The sequence below is a fragment of the Pongo pygmaeus genome, chromosome 17, assembly GCF_028885625.2.
Source record: "Pongo pygmaeus isolate AG05252 chromosome 17, NHGRI_mPonPyg2-v2.0_pri, whole genome shotgun sequence".
NCBI lineage: Eukaryota > Metazoa > Chordata > Mammalia > Primates > Hominidae > Pongo > Pongo pygmaeus.
In genome coordinates this window covers 85,907,338-85,926,677 of record NC_072390.2, presented here as the reverse complement: position 1 = coordinate 85,926,677, position 19,340 = coordinate 85,907,338, and the positions used below count along the sequence as shown (strand labels likewise).

The following is a 19,340-nucleotide window of genomic DNA, read 5'->3' as shown; positions in this document are numbered from 1 at the left end:
ATGTGTGCCTCGGCTCCATGACGAAGGGCTCCAGCTTCCAAAGGGCACCTGATATGGTTTGGCTCTGTGTCCCCACCCAAATCTCACCTCGAATTGTAATAATCCCCACATGTCATGAGAGGGACCTGGTGGAAGGTAATTGAATCACGGAGGTGCATTTTTCCCATGCTGTTCTCATGACAGTGATCTTATGAGACTTATTGGAGCCCCCACACGAGTCACCACAGGGGACTAGCGCCTAGTGGAGCTGTGAAAAGAGGGCCACCATCGTCCATACCCCAGAATGGCAGACCCACCAAGAGCTTGCACTGTGCACCTGGAAAAGCTGCAGACACTCAATGCCAGCCCATGAGAGCAGCTGGGAGGGACACCGTATCCTGCAAAGCCACAGGGGTGGAGCTGCCCAAGACCATGGAAACCCACTTCTTGCATCAGCACAACTTGGATATGAGACAGAAGGGACTTGCCTTCTCTCAGATGAAACTTTGGACTGTGGACTTTTGAGTTGATTGGTTTTGAAATGTGAGGACTTGAGATTTGGGAGGGGCTAGGGGCAGAATGATATGGTTTGGCTCTGTGTCCCTACCCAAATCTCCCCTTGAATTGTAATAATCCCCACATGTTGTGGGAGGGACCCAATGCGAGGTAAGTGAATCATGGGAGCAGGTTTTTCCCCTGCTGTTCTTGTGATAGTGTATAAGTCTCACAAGATCTGACGATTTTATAAAGGGCAGTTCTCCTGCACACACTATCTTGCCTGCCACCAGGTAAGATGTGGCTTTGCTCCTCCTTCGCCTTCCACCATGATTGTGGGACCTCCCCAACCACATGGAACTGTGAGTCCATTAAACCTCTTCCTCTTTATAAATTACCCAGTCTTGGGTCTGTCTTTATTACCAGCATGAAGATACACTTATACAGTACCCTTCTCACCAAGGTCAGAAGCAGCAGGAATGGACATGGGTTTTAGTCCATTGTTGGGGGATTTAAGTTTGTGCTCACGGATTCCACCCTCCTCATTCTCATCTCTTCCTGACTTCCTGCCCTGTGGACTCAAGCCTCCAGCATCAGATGTGGGGATAGATTCTGAAGAACTAATTAACCAATTCCTAACACTCTGTGAACCAACTCTATAAATACAGGCACAGGTGTGTGTGCATGTGGACATGCACACAGACACACACACACTTTACTAGTTTTGTTAATTTAGTTGAACCCTAATGAATACACCAGTCAAATGACAGACAAACAAACAAAAAGAATAGAATTTTGCTGCAATACTTTGAACTAAAATGGTCTGAGCACCCCACTACAGGTTTTCCTGGGATAGACACTTAGAGACCTTGCTAGCTTGTAGGTAAACCCAGATGTGTTACTACACTAATGGAAGGGGTAGAGGTCCATAGCTGGATATTAGGGGCTAGAACTGGATATCAGTGGTTACAGGGTATTATGAGGTGAATTGTGTCCTGCAAACATCAGTACATTGAAGTCTCAGTGCCTTGTATATCAGAATGTGAACATATTTACAGAGACGGACTCTCAACAGGTAGTTAATGAGACCATCTAGGTGAGCCCTAATCCAATATGCCTGGCGTCCTTCTAAGAAGAGGAGACTCGAACATGGAGGCCACGGGCAGATCTAGGGGTTACCATGCGAGGACACCACGAGAAGATGGTCATCTACAAGCCAAGGAGAGAAGCCTCACAAGACCCCAATCTTGGACTGTAAGAAATTGACTCTCTGTTGTTTAAACCACCTAAAATTTTGTTATGGCAATCCTAGAAAACTAGTACAGAAGGTAATCCCAAAAGTCAAACCAAGAAGAAAGACAGAACAATGACAGCACAAATACCTTTAATCAGCACACCAAAAACCCTTTCACCACGGTGGCCCCATAACTAATCTTGTTCTTGATTTTACTCATTCTTCAGGAAGAAAGGCAGGGAACTTAACTTTCCCCGCTGCCAAAAAGTCAAAATGAGCTTTTCTTGTTGCCTTATTTTTTAATTGCAAAGAGAATATACAGAGAAAATTCAGCCTTATTATTAAATTGGGTTCAATGAAGTTCTGCCCTTTCCTGATCATTGTTCAGCTATTTTTAAGACTTGCCTGGCTCCTGGAACCCAAGAAGGAGCAACCTGACATCTACTTCACTATCAGTTTTCCAAAGCTTCTCCCCCTGATTAAAGTCATGGGCACCAGGGAAATGTTTTTTTCTCTTGTTTGGTCTTAATCTATGATCTCAGATTTTTTTATATTACTGTTTGACATGACTCTCTCTCTCTCTCTGCTCTTATCCACATCTCTCTGCATTAATTAACTACTACTCCCTCTTAAATTATTCCCACTTTTCCCTTAGCGTGCCTCATAATTAGCACTAATCATATTCCTGGTAGCTCATAGAAACTTGCAGGATGGAATGAGAGAGATAGAAAATACAAAGAAAAACAGAAAGACTTGAGATACACTTACTTGGAGTAGAAGGCTCTGGTCACCATAAGGCAAATGATAAAGGAGAGAATAGACATGTTACTAAGGAAAATGCCTCAAACTATTAGGCCAGATGATGGAAATGAATGCTGGTTCCATACAGAGACAAGAAAATTGTCATGGGTTGAAGATTGAGTAGTTTGTTCACTGCTTTTAACTAGAGCAATTTGAAAAAAAGCAACAACTTTGTTTCATCATAGTTAGGAACATGAAAGATTTGGTCAGTACTGCTGCAGGGTCCCTGCTCCTTCGCTCCCTACAGGGCTCTCCTATAGCCTATAATTCACTTCCAAGACATTGATGGCATTCTTACAATGGTTTTCTCAAAAATATTGTCATTAGAGTTTATTCACAAAGTCAGATTGGCAGAAACCATTCAAGAATGGGGACTTTGTCTCAAGCATCACAAGCACTATTAGAAAAGATCCACAATGTTTAGGAAACAATTAAAGCCCCTGAAACAGACTGTGTAGCTATTCATTCTCATTAAGAGATGGGGAAATACAGGTTGAATTACCCTACAGAAAATTAGACAGGAAAGTGGAGACCATAATCATATCTTAAAAAACCGCATTAACTCCTCCCATTTTTCAGAGTACACTACTGATTGTCATTCCAGCTTCCAGAATAGACGAACCCTCGAGAGCCAAAGCAGAAGATGACTGCAGGATTAGAAGCAGTATTTTCTTTTTAAATTTCCCTATATCCTTCAATAAAAGTCCAGCTCAGAAAATAGAGAAAAGAGGAGCAAGTGGTAGCCACCACCTCTGCCACATTTCTGGATTTTTTAAGGTGTCTGCACAGCAGAACCATCTCTTCTACTTTCTTATATGGAACAAATTTCGTGTCCAGAATATTGGTGTTGGGAGTTGACCAGAAAACATAATTTTCTATTCAAAATCCTTGAAAAACTTAAACGTAATGCATCCACTTCATTGTTGATTAAAAAATAATAAAATTAACTGCAATATAATTTATTAGTCTTTTAAAGTTCAACAATTTATCTTGCATAATCCTTTGCCAATGGAATGTGATTTATTTGAGGCCCCCAATTTTAAGATTGCTGACCACTCTTGAGAACTACATTTTAAAATCTTTTTTATTAAATCTTAAATATGTTAGTATTTGTATCTCATAATGACCTTACGATCAAAAGGACAGACAAGACATGGACTTTGAGGATGACTTCTTGTAATTTACTAATTTAGGGTTTATTTCATTTTCTTAGTATCTCATGCTATTTGTGACTCTGAGCTGTGGAATAAACACTGCCTTTCCTTGAGAGTGACATCTCAGGTTTTAGCCATTCAAGCCATCATTGCTGCATTTATTCTATAGCCCTAGTTTATAATTTAGTTCCATTCAGGTTTTTATGTAGCAAACAATAAGGCAAAGAGTGTGTCACCAGAATGGTCTGCTGGCTCTTCAGAAAATAATGCAGCTAAATGTTCAGGCTCATATGTCAATTGAGGAGGCTTACCTCTTCAAACGACACTCTCAAGTGAACGTTTTTGGCTTGTCTCCTTTTCTGAAATCTGTAATTTGTAAAGGATGGGTCATAGATTCCATTAGCATCCATCACCAATCAATCAATCAAAGGCAATCCGTTAGAAAGTCGATGAATATTTACAGTTTTTTAAAAAAGTCAGAAACAATAAATTACAAACAGTCAGTTAATACACAGAATGAGAAAATTAACTCCTAAACTACAGACAGTCACTGAGTTCTCCATGCAAGCTCTCACAAGGCTGAAACTGAGGTCTTGGCTGAGCTGAGTCCCCACCTGGATGCTTGACCAGGAAAAGATTCCCTGCAAAGTTTCTCGCGTTTGTCGGCAGAATTTGTTTCCTTGCAGCCACAAGGCCGAAGTCTTCATTTTCTTGCTAGTTATTATCTGCAGACCACTCTTATATTCCCTTTTGATTAATTTAAAGGGCATGACAAAGGGGATTTTGCAGCTATAATTAAGATCCCCTGAGGGGATAACCTTTGTCATCTAACCTAAGATATCATGGAGTGACATTCCTTCACATTCACAAGTTCTGCCTACACTCAAGACAAGAAGGTGAGCGAGTATACAAAATATGTACACCTAGAGGTGGGAATCTTGGGGCCACCTTAGGATTCTTCCAAACACAAATTTATTATTGGATGTCAGCCTCTCTTTTTTTGTTGTTTTTTTCTACAACAAAGTCTTGTCTGTTTTTTGATGGAGTCTCCTCACCTGTGTCCATCATCCAGGCTATCATCAATGGTCTCCAGGCTGGATCAGCTACATGGTTTCTCCTTTCATATGTGTGCATGAAGGCTGAAGTCAGTAGGAGTCTCTCTGTATCCCCAGCTGATAGGATCCCCTCAAGACATCAAAAACGACCCTGGACAACATGTAGAAATAGAAGATAAGACTCTTTCTTTAGCTCTCACTCCATTTTATTTTTGGGGTCTTTTAGAAACACTATACTGGTTCAGTCTCAAGACTTTCCATGAGAATTAGTCCCTGAACTTTTTTTAAGTTGTTCCTGTGGAAACAGAAGCTTATCCCAGTTGAAGAGATCCCAAAGAAGACAGACACTCTGCTGTCTCTCCATCTTACTTTCCTTGCCTGCAGTCCTAACACACCAATGAAATGTTCTCTTCATATGCCCTCCAGCATATGAATGAATGGAAAAGGACCCCCCAAGGAAAAGGTACGCTCCAGAAACATCTCAGCTGCAGCCAAGATGCTATATGACACACGAGAGAAGCGGAAACTCATTAAGGGCGGAGGCTAAGTAATTTGCCCAAGATGACAAAGATAGTGGCTAAAGAGCTAAGTGTCCTGACTATAAAACCTGAGATATTTTCACTTGCTCTCATGTCAGATGTTTCACAGACTTGACAAATTAGAAAGGGATGTTAAAATTTGAGGTTATAAAATTAATTATTTTGGAAAAATTAATTTTATTTGATTTATAGTCACCAGGAGTATTTGTTGGATATATACTGACTCAGATTAACTTAAGCAGTAAAGGAGTTTATTGTAAAGGGTCACCTCCCAAAACTAATTGAAAACCTAGCAGAATAGGCTCAATAATAATTGAGGGAGAAGATGCTTAGCTACTTTTCCTGACAGAGGAATGGTCTGTTCGGCATCCTACTGCAGCTGCTCTGCCTGAACACTCACCTCCAAGCCACTGGACTTGTTTCTCCAACATACTTGTTTCTAATAACCCTAAAGGGACCTCTACACCTTCAGAGCATCTCATTCACTGTCCACGGGCCATGTGCCGCCAGGGGCTGGAAAGAAAGGTGGTCTCCACTTCTCCCTTCTAGACTGAGTGTCAAGCAGTCCAGTTGCAAATGTTCACTGCAATATTCATCACCATGGAACTACTAATCAACTTCCTTTGAAATATAAACCTTACTAGAATAGTATCCTGTCATCACAAAAAAACTCCCCTCAATTTCCTCTTGAGTTTTCAAATCTTATTCATCTTTCAAACTGCCTGTCCTTCCTTTCTCCCTTGTTTTGATCCCTCACTTGTCATACAAACCTTAAGGAAGATAAAATAGACAAAACTCAATCCAACATATACATATACCACTTACAAGGGAAGAAAAATATGGCATAATTTCATCCTCCAAGATGCTCGACTTCTAATTAGTGGTCTCTGCTTTCTTTCCTTTTCAGTTTTTCTCATTTCTGCGATTCCTCTCTTTCTTTCCTTTACCTGCTATTGTTTTCCTTCATTTCTGACATTTACTTCTTCTGTAACCTCCAAAGTTTTCATTTACAAGTGATCTTTATCACATACAATTACCCTGGCTTCCATGTAAGAGGAAGGAATACATTCAACAGACAGACGTGTATATATTCTGAAACTGCTCCACAAATCTTTCTCTACCACATATAATTTGGCTTAATCAACTGTCTTGAAGCACTTGATTATCTTCTGGGATCTGTAATCCTCCTCATTTCTTAGAATTAAGTTAGTTTCTTCCCACTTTTTTTCACTCACTCCCTGTGAGGATAACTGGATCTTTGCAGCAATAATTCTAGAAGTTGTCCTGTAAAGAAAGATAGACAATATAATTAACTTTTAAAATCTCATCGGAAAGCGAAGGTCCTCCCCTTAAGAAAAGATTCAATAAAGGGAGAGCTGGTTCATGGCAGAACCAGAAGTGGGTCTCCTAATGCCTAATTCAGCCCTGTCCCCACTACTGTGGCAACGGAGTACAATAAGCTTCTGACCCAAGGCGCTATTATTCAGGAATTAATTTGAGAGTGAAATAACTTCATTTCACTGAGGAACTGTAAGTAAAATTTCATTTAAATTGCATACATAGGTTCTATGAAAAGAAAACTATACTAAAATAGTTTATACTATTTTATACCATTTATTCAGCTCCTACTGTAAAGATAAATTAACTTCCCTCAGGTGTTAATGACACTATCTGCCAGGTGATTAGCACACATTAACTCTTTTGTCTCCCATCAACTATGTGGAGAAAGTGTTATTAGCCCATTTTTAGAAGAGAAAAATAATATTTAAAGAAGTTAGGTTACTTTTCCAAGGATACTCAACATATACGAGGCTTCAGTAGAATTCAGCTCAAGACCAATCTCCAAGCCTATACTCTTTTCAAGACACTGGAACAAAGGAGTGAAGGAAGAAAGTGAGAAAGAAGGAAAGAAGGAAGGAGGGAAGAAAGGAGGGGAGAGAGGGCAGGAGACGAAAGAAAGAGAAGAAAAAGAAAGAGACACAGAGAGATTAGCAGGCCAAAAAAAAAAAGGAAGAGAGGAAGAAAAAGAGGAAGGAAAAAGTAAAAAGAGAAGGGAAGGAAGGAAAGCAGAGAGGGAAAGAAAGAGCTAAGAAGGGAGAGAAGGGAAAAGGAAGCGAAGGAAGGAGGGAGAAAGGGAAAGGAGAGAGAAGTGGCAAGGAAAAAGATTAACGTTAGCAGTCATAAACTGCTAGAAGACAGGATGTAGCAGGGCAGCTAGGAAACACTTGCTACTTTAGGGACAGCCATAATTATTTTAAAATACAGATGGTGCATAAATCTGAAGGGAAAAATGAAGCTCCCATTCTCACTTTAATATTGGGAAATAAAAATATAAAAGGTAGAAAATGTTAGAGATAATCAAGCTAAGGTTGCATCATCCTGCTTTCAAATGATATTGCCTAGGAAAAGAGGTCTTGACAGTGCATATGGATGGAGGGTGTATCACAAGATATAATCAGGAAAAATACTAGCTATCTTCCTATTTTATGAGCAACACCTTCACTATCTTCAGAGTCTACCAAAAAGCAGACATTAGTGAAAATATTAAGCATAAAAGGCTTTAAGTTGTTGCCATGGGAACAATAAAAGCAGTCTTGCTTGGGTTCTATGTCCAAGTCCACCTTATCCAGGCATTTCAAGATATTTCCTTAATTTGTCAAACACTAAAAGCAACAGGCATCACACGACTTAGTGCATGGAATAGCATACTATTAATAGGCAAATTTCTACTTCTCAAAATGAGCAGTATGACTAATTAACCTTTGTTTTATATAACACATGAAATTGAAAACAGCTCTGAAATTGAGGCTGTCACTCATCAGCCTTAGAGAGCCCTGGCTCAAAACCAACCTGACCTCAGCTCGTGATTGTGCACCCTTTACCGCCATCTAGAGTCGAAAATCCCAAACAACAGGCAAAGCCACCCAGAGGATATGGAAATTAGCCTAAATTAGTAAGAGGTGCACAGTATCTCCTGCATTGTCCACGTTTTGTTTTTTGTTTTTTTGTTTTGCATTTTTATCGGCCAACTAAGGTAACAGCCTGCTTATGGAAGCTGTCTTAAGTACTGTGACAAGCTCTGTGTGAATCACTTGACAACGAAGGTTTTGAACTACAGCCCATACAATAATAGCCTCTAACTCAAGCACTTTGTGTCATAGCAATACACTAGTTACTAGGACATTCTAGAGACACAAATAAGATTATTTTTATGAGGAGAGACGTATTATTGGAATTAAAAGGACAAGACTTAGTCATTCTAGTGCTACAAACTCCGTAATTCTAAGCAATGGTGATTGCTGTGTTGACAGAGCCACTAAAAGGATGCCTTTTTTTTTTTTTTTTTTTTGAGACGGAATCTCACTCTGTCGCCAGGCTGGAGTGCAATGATGCGATCTCAGCTCACTGCAATCTCCACCTCCCGGGTTCAAGCAATTCTCGTGTCTCAGCCTCCCGAGTAGTTGGGATTACAGGTGTCCACCACTACACCTGGCTATATATATATATTTTAGTAGGGACTAAATATATATATATATTTTAGTAGGGACGGGGTTTCGCCATGTTGGTCAGGCTGGTCTCGAACTCCTGACCTCAGGTGATCTGCCCCCTTCGGCATCCCAAAGTGCTGGGATTACAGGCGTCAAAGGATGCTCTTTGATTCGTTACAATAAACAACTTGCCTAATCTTGATTTCTGAATCAATTAATTCTTAAATTGCCCTACTATTGGGTAAAATGTTTAGCCTAGCAGGAGGAATATGTTCCTAACATAAGGTCAAGATTGCTACCGAAAAATGCAGTCCATCTGCATTTTTGAAAGAATCTTCAGGTTTAATTACATCAGTGATTTGATTTTAATCTATATAGAAAAAATGTCTTTTATTATATATGTAATGATAGCCAAGGAAAACTAACATAAAGTTGCTTGACGCTTATACCAGAGAAGGTCTGATTATGTAAAAAGGCAAATGATGTTACTACTTTACATAGACAACTTGGTATCTTCTAATTTGTGTTACTAAATTGGAGTTTTAATCCATGGAATTTTCGTATATTTTATGTCTCATTTTGCAACACATAGAGCACTTAAGCAAATACTATTATCACTAAGCATCAAACAATAAGCAACGTATTTGAACAAATGTGTAAACACATACATAGCAATGTGTTGTGAGGTTTTATTTTATTTATTTATTTATTTATTTATTTATTTATTTTTGGAGACAGAGTCTCGCTCTGTCGCCCAGGCCGGAGTGCAGTGGCGCAATCTCGGCTCACTGCAAGCTCCGCCTCCCGGGTTCATGCCATTCTCCTGCCTCAGCCTCCCGAGTAGCTGGGACTACAGGCGCCCACCACCACGCCTGGCTAATTTTTTTGTATTTTTAGTAGAGACGGGGTTTCACCGCGTTAGCCAGGATGGTCCTGACCTCGTGATCCGCCCGCCTTGGCCTCCCAAAATGTGAGGTTTTATTTTTAAAGAATGATATATTCCTAAATTATCATTGATTATATTTTATTATTATAAGGCCTATTTAATTAAAAAAATACAGAACTAGTACAAAGATAATAAACCACCTGCAGACCTTGTACCTAGAGGTAATCCCCACACAGAGAGAGCTCATCAATGAGTCATATTGCACATACATGGTTATAACCTACTTTGTTCTTCTAAAAATCTATTTTTTAATGTATGATTACCCTAAAATATAAGCAGTAATTAGAAAATAATAATACATCTTAAGGCCAACAAATTTAAAGCAAGGGATGATAAACAAAAAATACTAGAAAATGCTGATTGCCTTATTCATCATTTTATTCAATCTCTTAGTTACATTTATAAATCTTATTTAGTTAGCACAATAAGGTATAATTGGCATAAATAGAAGTGAATGAATTTATTTAAAAATTACTTGAAAGATATTTAGGACCTGTAAGTGACCAGTTGCATGTGCAGGTTAGAGACAGGACTTTGTTTTGTACAGAACTAAGTTCTAGCCTTCCCCCTAAAATGTCAGCTTCTTTCTCAAGTCTGACTGTACGTCAGAATCAACTGGAAAGCTTCTAAAATGTATTCTTTCCTGGGACCCATGGCAAACCAATAAAATCAGAATACATGGGGTCCTTGATAGTCTTTACAGAAGCTCCCAAGTTAAGATGTAATGAGAGTTAACATGCAGTAATGAACACATAGTGAGAATTGATAACCACTGGTCTAAATGATGTTTAAACCGTGAGACTAAATGAGAACATCAAGCGATTGAGATGGAAAAGAGAATAGAACTAAAGGGTGAACTCAGGGTTATTTCAGCTTTTAGGAAGGTTGGAGGGATAAGGAAATAATAAAGGACATTAAAGGATATTGAGAAGGAGCTACAAGGGGGTTTTAGGAAAACTGGGAGAGGATGGGGTCCTAGGAGTCATACAAACATGTTACCAGGAGGAGGGAATGACTACTTGTGATGTTGTGATGTAAGAAATACATATTTGCGGTGGCTCACGCCTGTAGTCCCAGCACTTTGGGAGGCCGAGGAGGGCGGATCACGAGGTCAGGAGATCGAGACCATACTGGCTAACACAGTGAAACCCCATCTCTACTAAAAATACAAAAATTAGCCAGGCGTGGTGGCGGGCGCATGTGGTCCCAGCTACTCTGGAGGCTGAGGCAGGAGAATGGCGTGAACCCGGGAGGCGGAGCTTGCAGTGAGCGGAGACACTGCACTCCAGCCTGGGGGACAGAGCGAGACTCCTTCTCAAAAAAAAAAAAAAAAAAAAAAAAAGAAAGAAATACATACATATTTTGGTCTTCATCCCTAGCTCCCAGCCAGAGCTCCTGGAACCTATGATGCTCCTATGGCATCTTCAGCATAATGTTTGGTTTTGTCCCCGGCTTCTGAAATATCTCCAGAGCAATAAAGGAGAAAGGAGTGTGTTTTGTGACTCATACCAAGCCCCTTTCAACCTCACGTTAGTTTATGTTAATGAGGTGACTTTGGGAAAGCCCCTAAGAGTGGGGAGCTGCTTGTCGTAGAAAACCAACCATAGGTATTACAGGGTTGGAATCTTCAGACCACCCCAACTCAGACCTCTGGGAAGGAGAAAGGGGCTGGAAACTGGCTTAACCAGTGAACAATAACTTAACCAACTATGCCCATGTAATGGAACCTCCATAAAAAGTCTAAACAATGAAGTTCAGGGAGCTTCCAGGTTGGTGAACACACTGAGGTGCTTAAAAGATGGTGCACCCAAAGAGGGCGTAGTAGCTCCCCACCCTTCCCCATACCTTACTTTAGGCACCTGATCCATTTGGCTATTCCTGAGTAGCATCCTTATAATAAACTGTTAAATGTAAGTAACGTGCTTCCATGAGTTCTGTGGGTCGTTCTAGAAAATTCTTGAACACAAGAAGGAGGTGGTAGGAACTTCCCAATTGATAGCAGGTTGGTCTGATGTGCCAGAGGACTGAGCTTCTAACCTCTGGAGTTTTTGTTAGCTCTGAGTAGTTAGTGTCAGAACTGAATTAAATTTTAGCACATCCAGTTGATGTTTGAAAAATCAGAGAATCGCTTGGTGTGGAAGAGACCCATCCATTTGGTGTCAGAAATGTGAGAATGTAGAGAGTAGAGGGAACAGAAATAGAGTTTTTCTCCTTATTACGCATGACAAAAGATAGGTCAGGAAATCCAGGGAATGAAAATTGGCCATTAAATTTAGCAAAATAGAGGATGAAGGTAACCTTGACAAAAGCAGTTTTGCTAGACTGATGGAGACAAAATTTGATTGTAGCCTGTATAAGCAAAAATGGGAGGAAATGAATATAAAAAAATATTTCAAGCATTCTTGTTATAAATAGAGCAGAGAATAGGATGGCAATAAAAGGCAGATTTCATATTAAGGGAAAGATACTTTTAAGGGGTAAATGACCACAAGCCTGTATTCTTACAAGAATGATCCAGAAAAGAGAAAAATAATAATAATGCAGAAGACTGAGGAGACAGTTGTTGAAACACTGTTCTTGAATTGTGTATGTGGCCGAGGCTGGCTCAGCAATAGCACAACATAGGAGGAAGCGTGGCAGTGTATATGGTGTTCATGCATGGATGCTGGGGTAAAGAAATGGGAAAATGCCTTTTGACTGCTTCTGTTTTCTCTGGGAAGAAAGAAACAAGGTCATCACCTCAGAGTAAGGATGAGTGTGGTGCAGATGGAGGTTTGAGCAGAGGGGAGTTATGAAAGAGGCCCTCAAGAGAGAAAGCAAGTAAACAATCTTGGTAAACAGACATTCCCTGCCAGTGCTGCTGTGATATTCTGTCCATTGTAGTAGCCCAATAAATATTTATTAGGTTAGGAAATGTATGTTTTTTTCATGAAATGTTGCTCAAATGTAATCTTAATTTTTTTTGTCATCTAGGTTAAATCACTGTATCCACCAAAATAATCAGAAAGGTTCTTAGGCAGTATTTTCTTGCTGTCCTTGAATGACAATTTACTATTATATTCCTTGGTTTTATGGAGGAGCAACAAAAGAAAGAGTCTTATGATGCCTGTCCCCTTTCTAATCAGAGGTTTTGTGTTTGTTTTTATTTTGTGGAGTTTTTTTCTTTTTCTTTTTCTTTCTTTTTTTTTTTTTTTTTGAGGTCATTGTCTTCAAATGGCTTAGTACCTCTTCTATGACGTCTCAAGTGAAATTTTTTTTATTTTGGAGATGCTAGAAAATTGACTCATACCTCATATTCAAACAAGCACAGTATGCCTTCTCAAATAATGAGAGCTGCGTAAATGAATGACTGTCTTTTTTTTGTTACATCTACAATTTAATTCAAAGCCAAATTTGTGCCTCAACTATAAAAAACATGAGAAGCATGTTGTTTGCACAGTTCAGTTCCAATTTCCTTCCAACTCTACTTCCTATTCTAATTCACATTTTTCTGAATCCTAATTTTTTTCAGATTTATATTTTACCACTTTTTCTAAACTATCATGAATCTATTTATTATGTAGTGATGTATAAAGATAAATAGGCACAGAAATGTAAAATGTTAGAATTACAAATGTGATTTGCTTACAAAATTCTGATAAATTTTTATACTGCATAGTTCTTGACCCATTTATATGCTTTTAACTTATGATCCCATTCTGATGCTCCCCTTAATCCTTGAGTCACACAAAACAATTAAGATCACCTAAGTTAAACCTGGGTTCAGACTTGAATTACCTTCTTACCCATCACTGTAGCTAGTGTGTGGTAAATTTCTCACCAAGATATTCAGACCAAGTTCTTCACCCTGCATCTGGTGCTGCTTAATCCTCACAAGCTGAAGAGGTTAAAATGTCTGCTCTTAAACTACAAGTTGAAGGTAGTTTTCCAAAATCATTTCATATTTCAATTTTTCTAATATGAAATAATAAGCAGGCAGCTATCTCCTGCCAACACTGACCTATCAGTATAGATTTTCTTCTTTGTATTTCTTTCCTGATATTAACAGCGAGCTTTTCTCTGCACATATTTTAAATGCTTTTGTTTTTCTGATATTTGCTTCTATTTCTGGTATGTACATCAACATTATACAAATAGATTTACAAACATGCTCCTCATACCCCAAGATTATTTGCCTATTGTTACAGAAATATCTTAAGGAAGAATGAGAGGGCTTAGAAAAGAAAATCTCCCCAAGTGCACATAGATATATAAAAACCAACTGAAAGTGACAGTGTCCTTTCATTTTGCTGACATTTAAAGGACTGCATTTCTTTTGGTGACCCCCCTAAAGGCTTCCAACCCACAGTTTCATGGACCTTCATCAAAAGATGTTTTCATGTTGTGTTGACCAACAAAAATAGCACTATCACATATAAAACCGGGCTGCCCAAAACTCACTCAGCCTTAAAGGCACAACAAATCCAGAGCCATTTTAATATTGAAAGTTCCAAACAATATTTTCATTCTAGGCTTTAAGCACACATTTTTATAGGTACTATTTTAACGCTTCTTTTTACAGTTCATGCCACACGGTGCTGTCTGTAAATTCCCACAGCGGCCACTGAGACGCTTATGTCGAACTGCACCATGGCTGTTAATTCTTAATGTCTGCAGTAAATGTGCGGGCCTTAGGGTGAGTTCTAAGACTTGACCATGGAAAACGATGAAGGGAAGAAGGAGGAAATGAGGGGCAGAATAGACCAAGAAAAAAAAAAAAGGCAAACACAAAAATTAGTATAAGAAACTTACACCTGGAAGGAAGTTACACTCCTTAATTATACCATTGAGTATACTGAGGTCCAGACAGTTTGCAAGACCGATCTAAAGTCCCTGGGCTATTTTATGCCAAAGGCAGGGCTGTTTTGAAATTCCCATCATATTACATCACGCTGTCATAATAGAAAGAGTTAACTCACTGAAAGAATTAAAAATGAAAATGCAAGTGTTGCCATCATGATGATGATTGAAGTTTCATGGTGTAATTAACATTTTATCCAAAACGCTGTTGTTGAGTGAGAAGTCATGATAACACTACATTAAAATGACTGGATTTTTAAATGAAGAGAAATTTTATTCCCAAGGAGAAAGGTCTCAATAATGGAGAGCAATTGAGACCTACCACAAATAGCTCTAGAAAAAGCAAGGATACAACATAAAACATTAACTATCAGCCAAGGAAATATCAACATTATCAGAAATACAAAAGTTAAAAAAGCAATTTGTATTGTAAAATAATTTACAATAAAAGGATATTAAAAGTAAAATGATCTGTCATGTTTAACAGCTTGATTTCAGCATTCTGAGCTTGTTAATTCTGATATTCATTTCTCTCCATACTATGAATAATAGTTTGGAGGTCAGATTTTCACCATCTCTAACAAAAACTGAAGAGAAAGCAAAGCCCTTTCTTGTTGTGACAAAATATTTCCCAAAATGAGAATCAAATCTCATATGCCCATATCACAATGGGGTGACAAGTAATGTTTATGTAAATTTTCAAAAGGTTGAAGTATAAGAAATCTTTAGTCACAAGAGGCTTTCCCTGAGCTTATTCATTTTAGAGTTTGTATGAAAACAAAAGCTAAAAAGATGTGAAAATGAAGTAATAAATGAACAGTGTTGTATTGCGGAAGACATTATCACTATGAAAATGAAAATTTGTAATGAAATCCAATATTGCACTGAGTTTAATAAAGCCAGCAGTCACTTCAACTTAACAATAAAGGAATCTCATGGAATGATGAATTGGCAATATATAATACTTTTTAGCTGCTTTTCGTAGGCAATAAACAACTTGCAGGAAGCTATGGTATTTGTATTCCTTGATGTTTTTGGTAATAAAAGTGTTGAGCTTGTTTAGCACAGATGCCCCCCTTCCAAATAACATGATGGACATTACATATGCATAGCTTCATTTATATAACATACAATTACCAAGTGCTTATTGAGTACATGCTGATAAAGAGAGAAGCATAAGTATGATTTGCAGATAAGCTGGATTTCCTATTTATTGGAATAATGACATCAAACAAAGCTATATCATCATTACACATAATATAAATTATCTCTTCTGGAAACTATATAATCACATTTTATCAATATACAGATCCTCAGAGTAATCCAGGAAGATCGATCCTATATATTCTCTAAATAGAAGGCTCACAATACAGTTATCTTATTTAACTACAGAGTCCTGAAGAATCTAGTGATAAACACATTCGTGCTCAATAAAAATTACAAACTAGCCCGTGAGTGCTCTAGTCTTTTTATTGTATTCCTTGTTCACCGGCAATCTTGTCCTCTCCCAGAGTTTGAACTGCAAACTATATATATATGATGCCCACATTTGCTCTAGACCTTACATGTGAGCTTCTCTGGGTTCTCACGGCTCAGACACATCTTGGAAATATCCACCTCCATACCCCACAGGCACCTCAAGCTTTAGGTGTTTAAAACAGAACTACTATCATCGCCTCCTGAATTCCTTTCTCCTTCTGCATGAACTCTTTCAGGCCGCAGCCTCACCATTTCATCCGCCATTCCAGCTAGAAAGTTTGTCCTCAGTTCGACTCTGTTCTCTGCCTCAAGCCTCATGCCCAATCAACCAGCAAGACCTAAATGTTTTCCCTCCTAAATGGTTTACAAAAGCATTCCTTCTGCTGCATCCCTATCCTGGTTCAGCCCAGGTCATTTCTCAACTGAGCTGCTGGAATGGCTTCCTCGCCAGTCTCTCTGCTTACCTTCAAAATAGCATCTGCAGAGGCTCCACCTGCTCTCTGCAATTCTGGGGGTGTCTGCTGTGAGTGCCAAGGAAGGCCACCTCTCACAAGTTGGCCTAAGCATGATCTGGCCCTGTCCTGTTTTGTGAACTTACCTCTTGTCACTCCCAATGACACTATCCTTCACAGTTTTTTTGTTGTTCCATTATTTGGGCTTTTTGTTGTTGTTGTTGTTGTTCGTGTTCTTTTTATCCAGCTGTACCCTTCTTGACTAAGCAAACTGAGCTAAGTCTTTTAGACTTAGCTCTTACAAAAAGTCTTTTCTGAAACCACAGACTCACAGAGATGCCTGAGAAAACATAAAGGAACACATTATCATTTCAGACTCAAATGAATCAAGGATCTTGCCCATTAATTTTACTAATCATGTTAAAGATACAGGCAATCAAGAGGCTCAAATGGAAATAAATAGAGGCCTGGAGTTTTGAGAATGGCTCCCACATCTTTCTTTTTGACATCAGACAAGTGCTCTGTGGCCCACAGTAATAAAGTTATTTAAAGATTATTTCCTCACAGTGAGGATGTTCCATTTATGAAACACGTCCATTTTATATCCCAGTTTATGTGACATACTGGCAATCCTTAAACAGAGATATCTTGTTAAGAAGATCCCATAGATAAGGATGTTCTAGCAAATATTATTAATCTATTTACTAGAAAGTCCGGTTAGCATACTGACAAAGTTACCTGGGTTGCCTGTCTGCTTTTATTTCCCCCAGGCGTATACCCCAACATCATCCCTATGATAGGAGATGAATAGTGTGAATAAATAGAGTAGGCCAGCTGATATAACTCTTCCCTGTTCACTGTCCTATATTCCAATAGAAATACCTGAAATTTTGTCATAACTATTTTGATATGGCTATATCCACAGAGGTACTTACACTGGGAGAGTGGATGTTTTCAAACAATCTAAAAAAAAAAAAAACCTTAAACTTTTAATCTTTTAAACAAATTCATTACCTCATAAATGTGCACAGTAGACACTTACATTCCCTCCCACACTTCAGCCCAGTAAACCTTAATGATTGTATTTCCAGGTGGATAAGGCTTTGGGAATAGCTAGAAGTTGGACGGAAATGATTAGGGATGTCCGTTGCATCCTCTGGCGATTTTAAAGTCATCAAAATAAATATCAAAAGAATAAGATCAATTTTTTATTTAAACACAGCATTTGCCTGTCACTACCTTTAACCTGCATTGAAATTTTCTAGTAATATGTTTATTCATAATTATGTTTCTGAATTTCAGGTATTTCAAAAAATCCTAAGCTTCTTCACCAACATGCGCCTCTAATTTTCTCTCCTAATTGAAATAGAACTCTCCTCTGATAGTACAGGTTCTCTGCTGCTCTCTCTAGTAAAGGATATTCATTTTTACACCTCGGTGCCCTCAAGTTCCAGAGGTGGTACTGGAGTCTCTCCTGCTCCATGGTGCAATTCACATCCATTTGTGCAAGAAACACTTGTTCTTCTAGGTCTCGAGCTTCCTCAACTATTAAAATCTACTGACTTCTAGACACTCCTTCTCTTTTCAATTATAACAGATTCCATTTCTTGGGTTATTTAAGGGTCAGTTGTTTAATTTTAAAACATTTGGGTATTGTCTTTTTGTTTTTATGTCTAGTTTATTTGAGCTATGGTCAATAGACATACTCTGCAAGCTTTTAATTGCTTGAAGTCTGTTGACTTGCTTTGTAGCCCTAAATATGAGCAATTTAGTTAAATAATCTGTTAGTACTTAATAGGAGTACATCACTGAATTGCTGGGTGAAGTATTCTATACATATCAATCATGCTGTGAAATAAAGTGTTGAGCTCTTCTATGTCCTTACCAATGTTGCACCTGTTTGTTGTATCACTTTCTGAGACAAGTGTAGATTTGTATATTTTTATTTGTATCAATTTTGGCTTTATGTGCTTTTCTTTATATATGTATATTATTTGAGCTATGCAATTAGGTTTTTATTTTAATTAAGAATTGTTAAGTCTCCCTAGTTGTTTGACCCTTTAATTATGATGAATTTTTTATCTCTAGTAATGCTTCTTTCCTTAAAATAGACTTAATCTAATATTGGCATATTCAAGGTAGATTTGTTTTATTAGGTTTTTCTGAACATGCTTTTCCATACTTTTATTTTTAACCTTCTGGTTTCTGATATTTAAGACATATCTCTAGGAAACAGCATATATTATAATAGTAAGATTTTCTTTTTTTATCCAGTGCCACTGTTTTTTAATGTGTTTAAGTAATTCATCAATAACAGGGTTTAGATCCACATTCTTATCATTTGTTTGCTATTTGTTTCTATGTCTCCGCTATTGAATAGCTGTACCATTTAGAACATACACCACCTTGGTTAATGCTCTAGGGAAAGAACGACATGGAGAATTGTAAACTGACTCAAATGAGTTCCCCGGGAAGTGACATGTCACTGGGCAAAGACAGGCACATGGCCAGGCCTAAACTGACAGGAAACAAACCAAGCAACCTTCTGTTTTCCCAAAAGGTAAGATGAACAAGGCACATCAGGAAACACTAGTAATATCTTGGACATTCTACTTACATTTTTAAAACTTCTATGTGTCAGAGAGCACCATACAGAGTATTAAAAGTCAAGTGACGACTGGGTGAAAGGTATTTCAAACATGTATTATAAAAAATGAATACTATCCAGAATATACAAAGAAATCCTTCCTTTCATTTGTAACAGATTCAATTACATAAACATGAAAAATTTTAGACTTTCTTCTTGTATCAGTTTTAGTAAGTTGCAGTTTTCTTGAAATTTCTTCATCTAAAATTAAAAATTTGTTGTCATAGACTGT

The 19,340-nt window shown here is 38.2% G+C and overlaps 1 long non-coding RNA gene across 1 annotated transcript in view; it reads right to left on the bottom strand.

The window, feature by feature from the left end:
* Nucleotides 1-4,726: 4,726 nt before the first annotated feature.
* LOC134738465 (uncharacterized) overlaps nt 4,727-19,340 on the bottom strand; it is a 29,200-nt gene continuing 14,586 nt past the window's right edge. Inside the window, exons 3-5 of the long non-coding RNA XR_010124197.1 lie at nt 16,608-16,801; nt 6,083-6,541; nt 4,727-4,869 (exon numbers count right to left, since the gene is read on the bottom strand). This is a non-coding gene — a long non-coding RNA (uncharacterized LOC134738465). The remainder of the gene's footprint in view (nt 4,870-6,082; nt 6,542-16,607; nt 16,802-19,340) is intronic.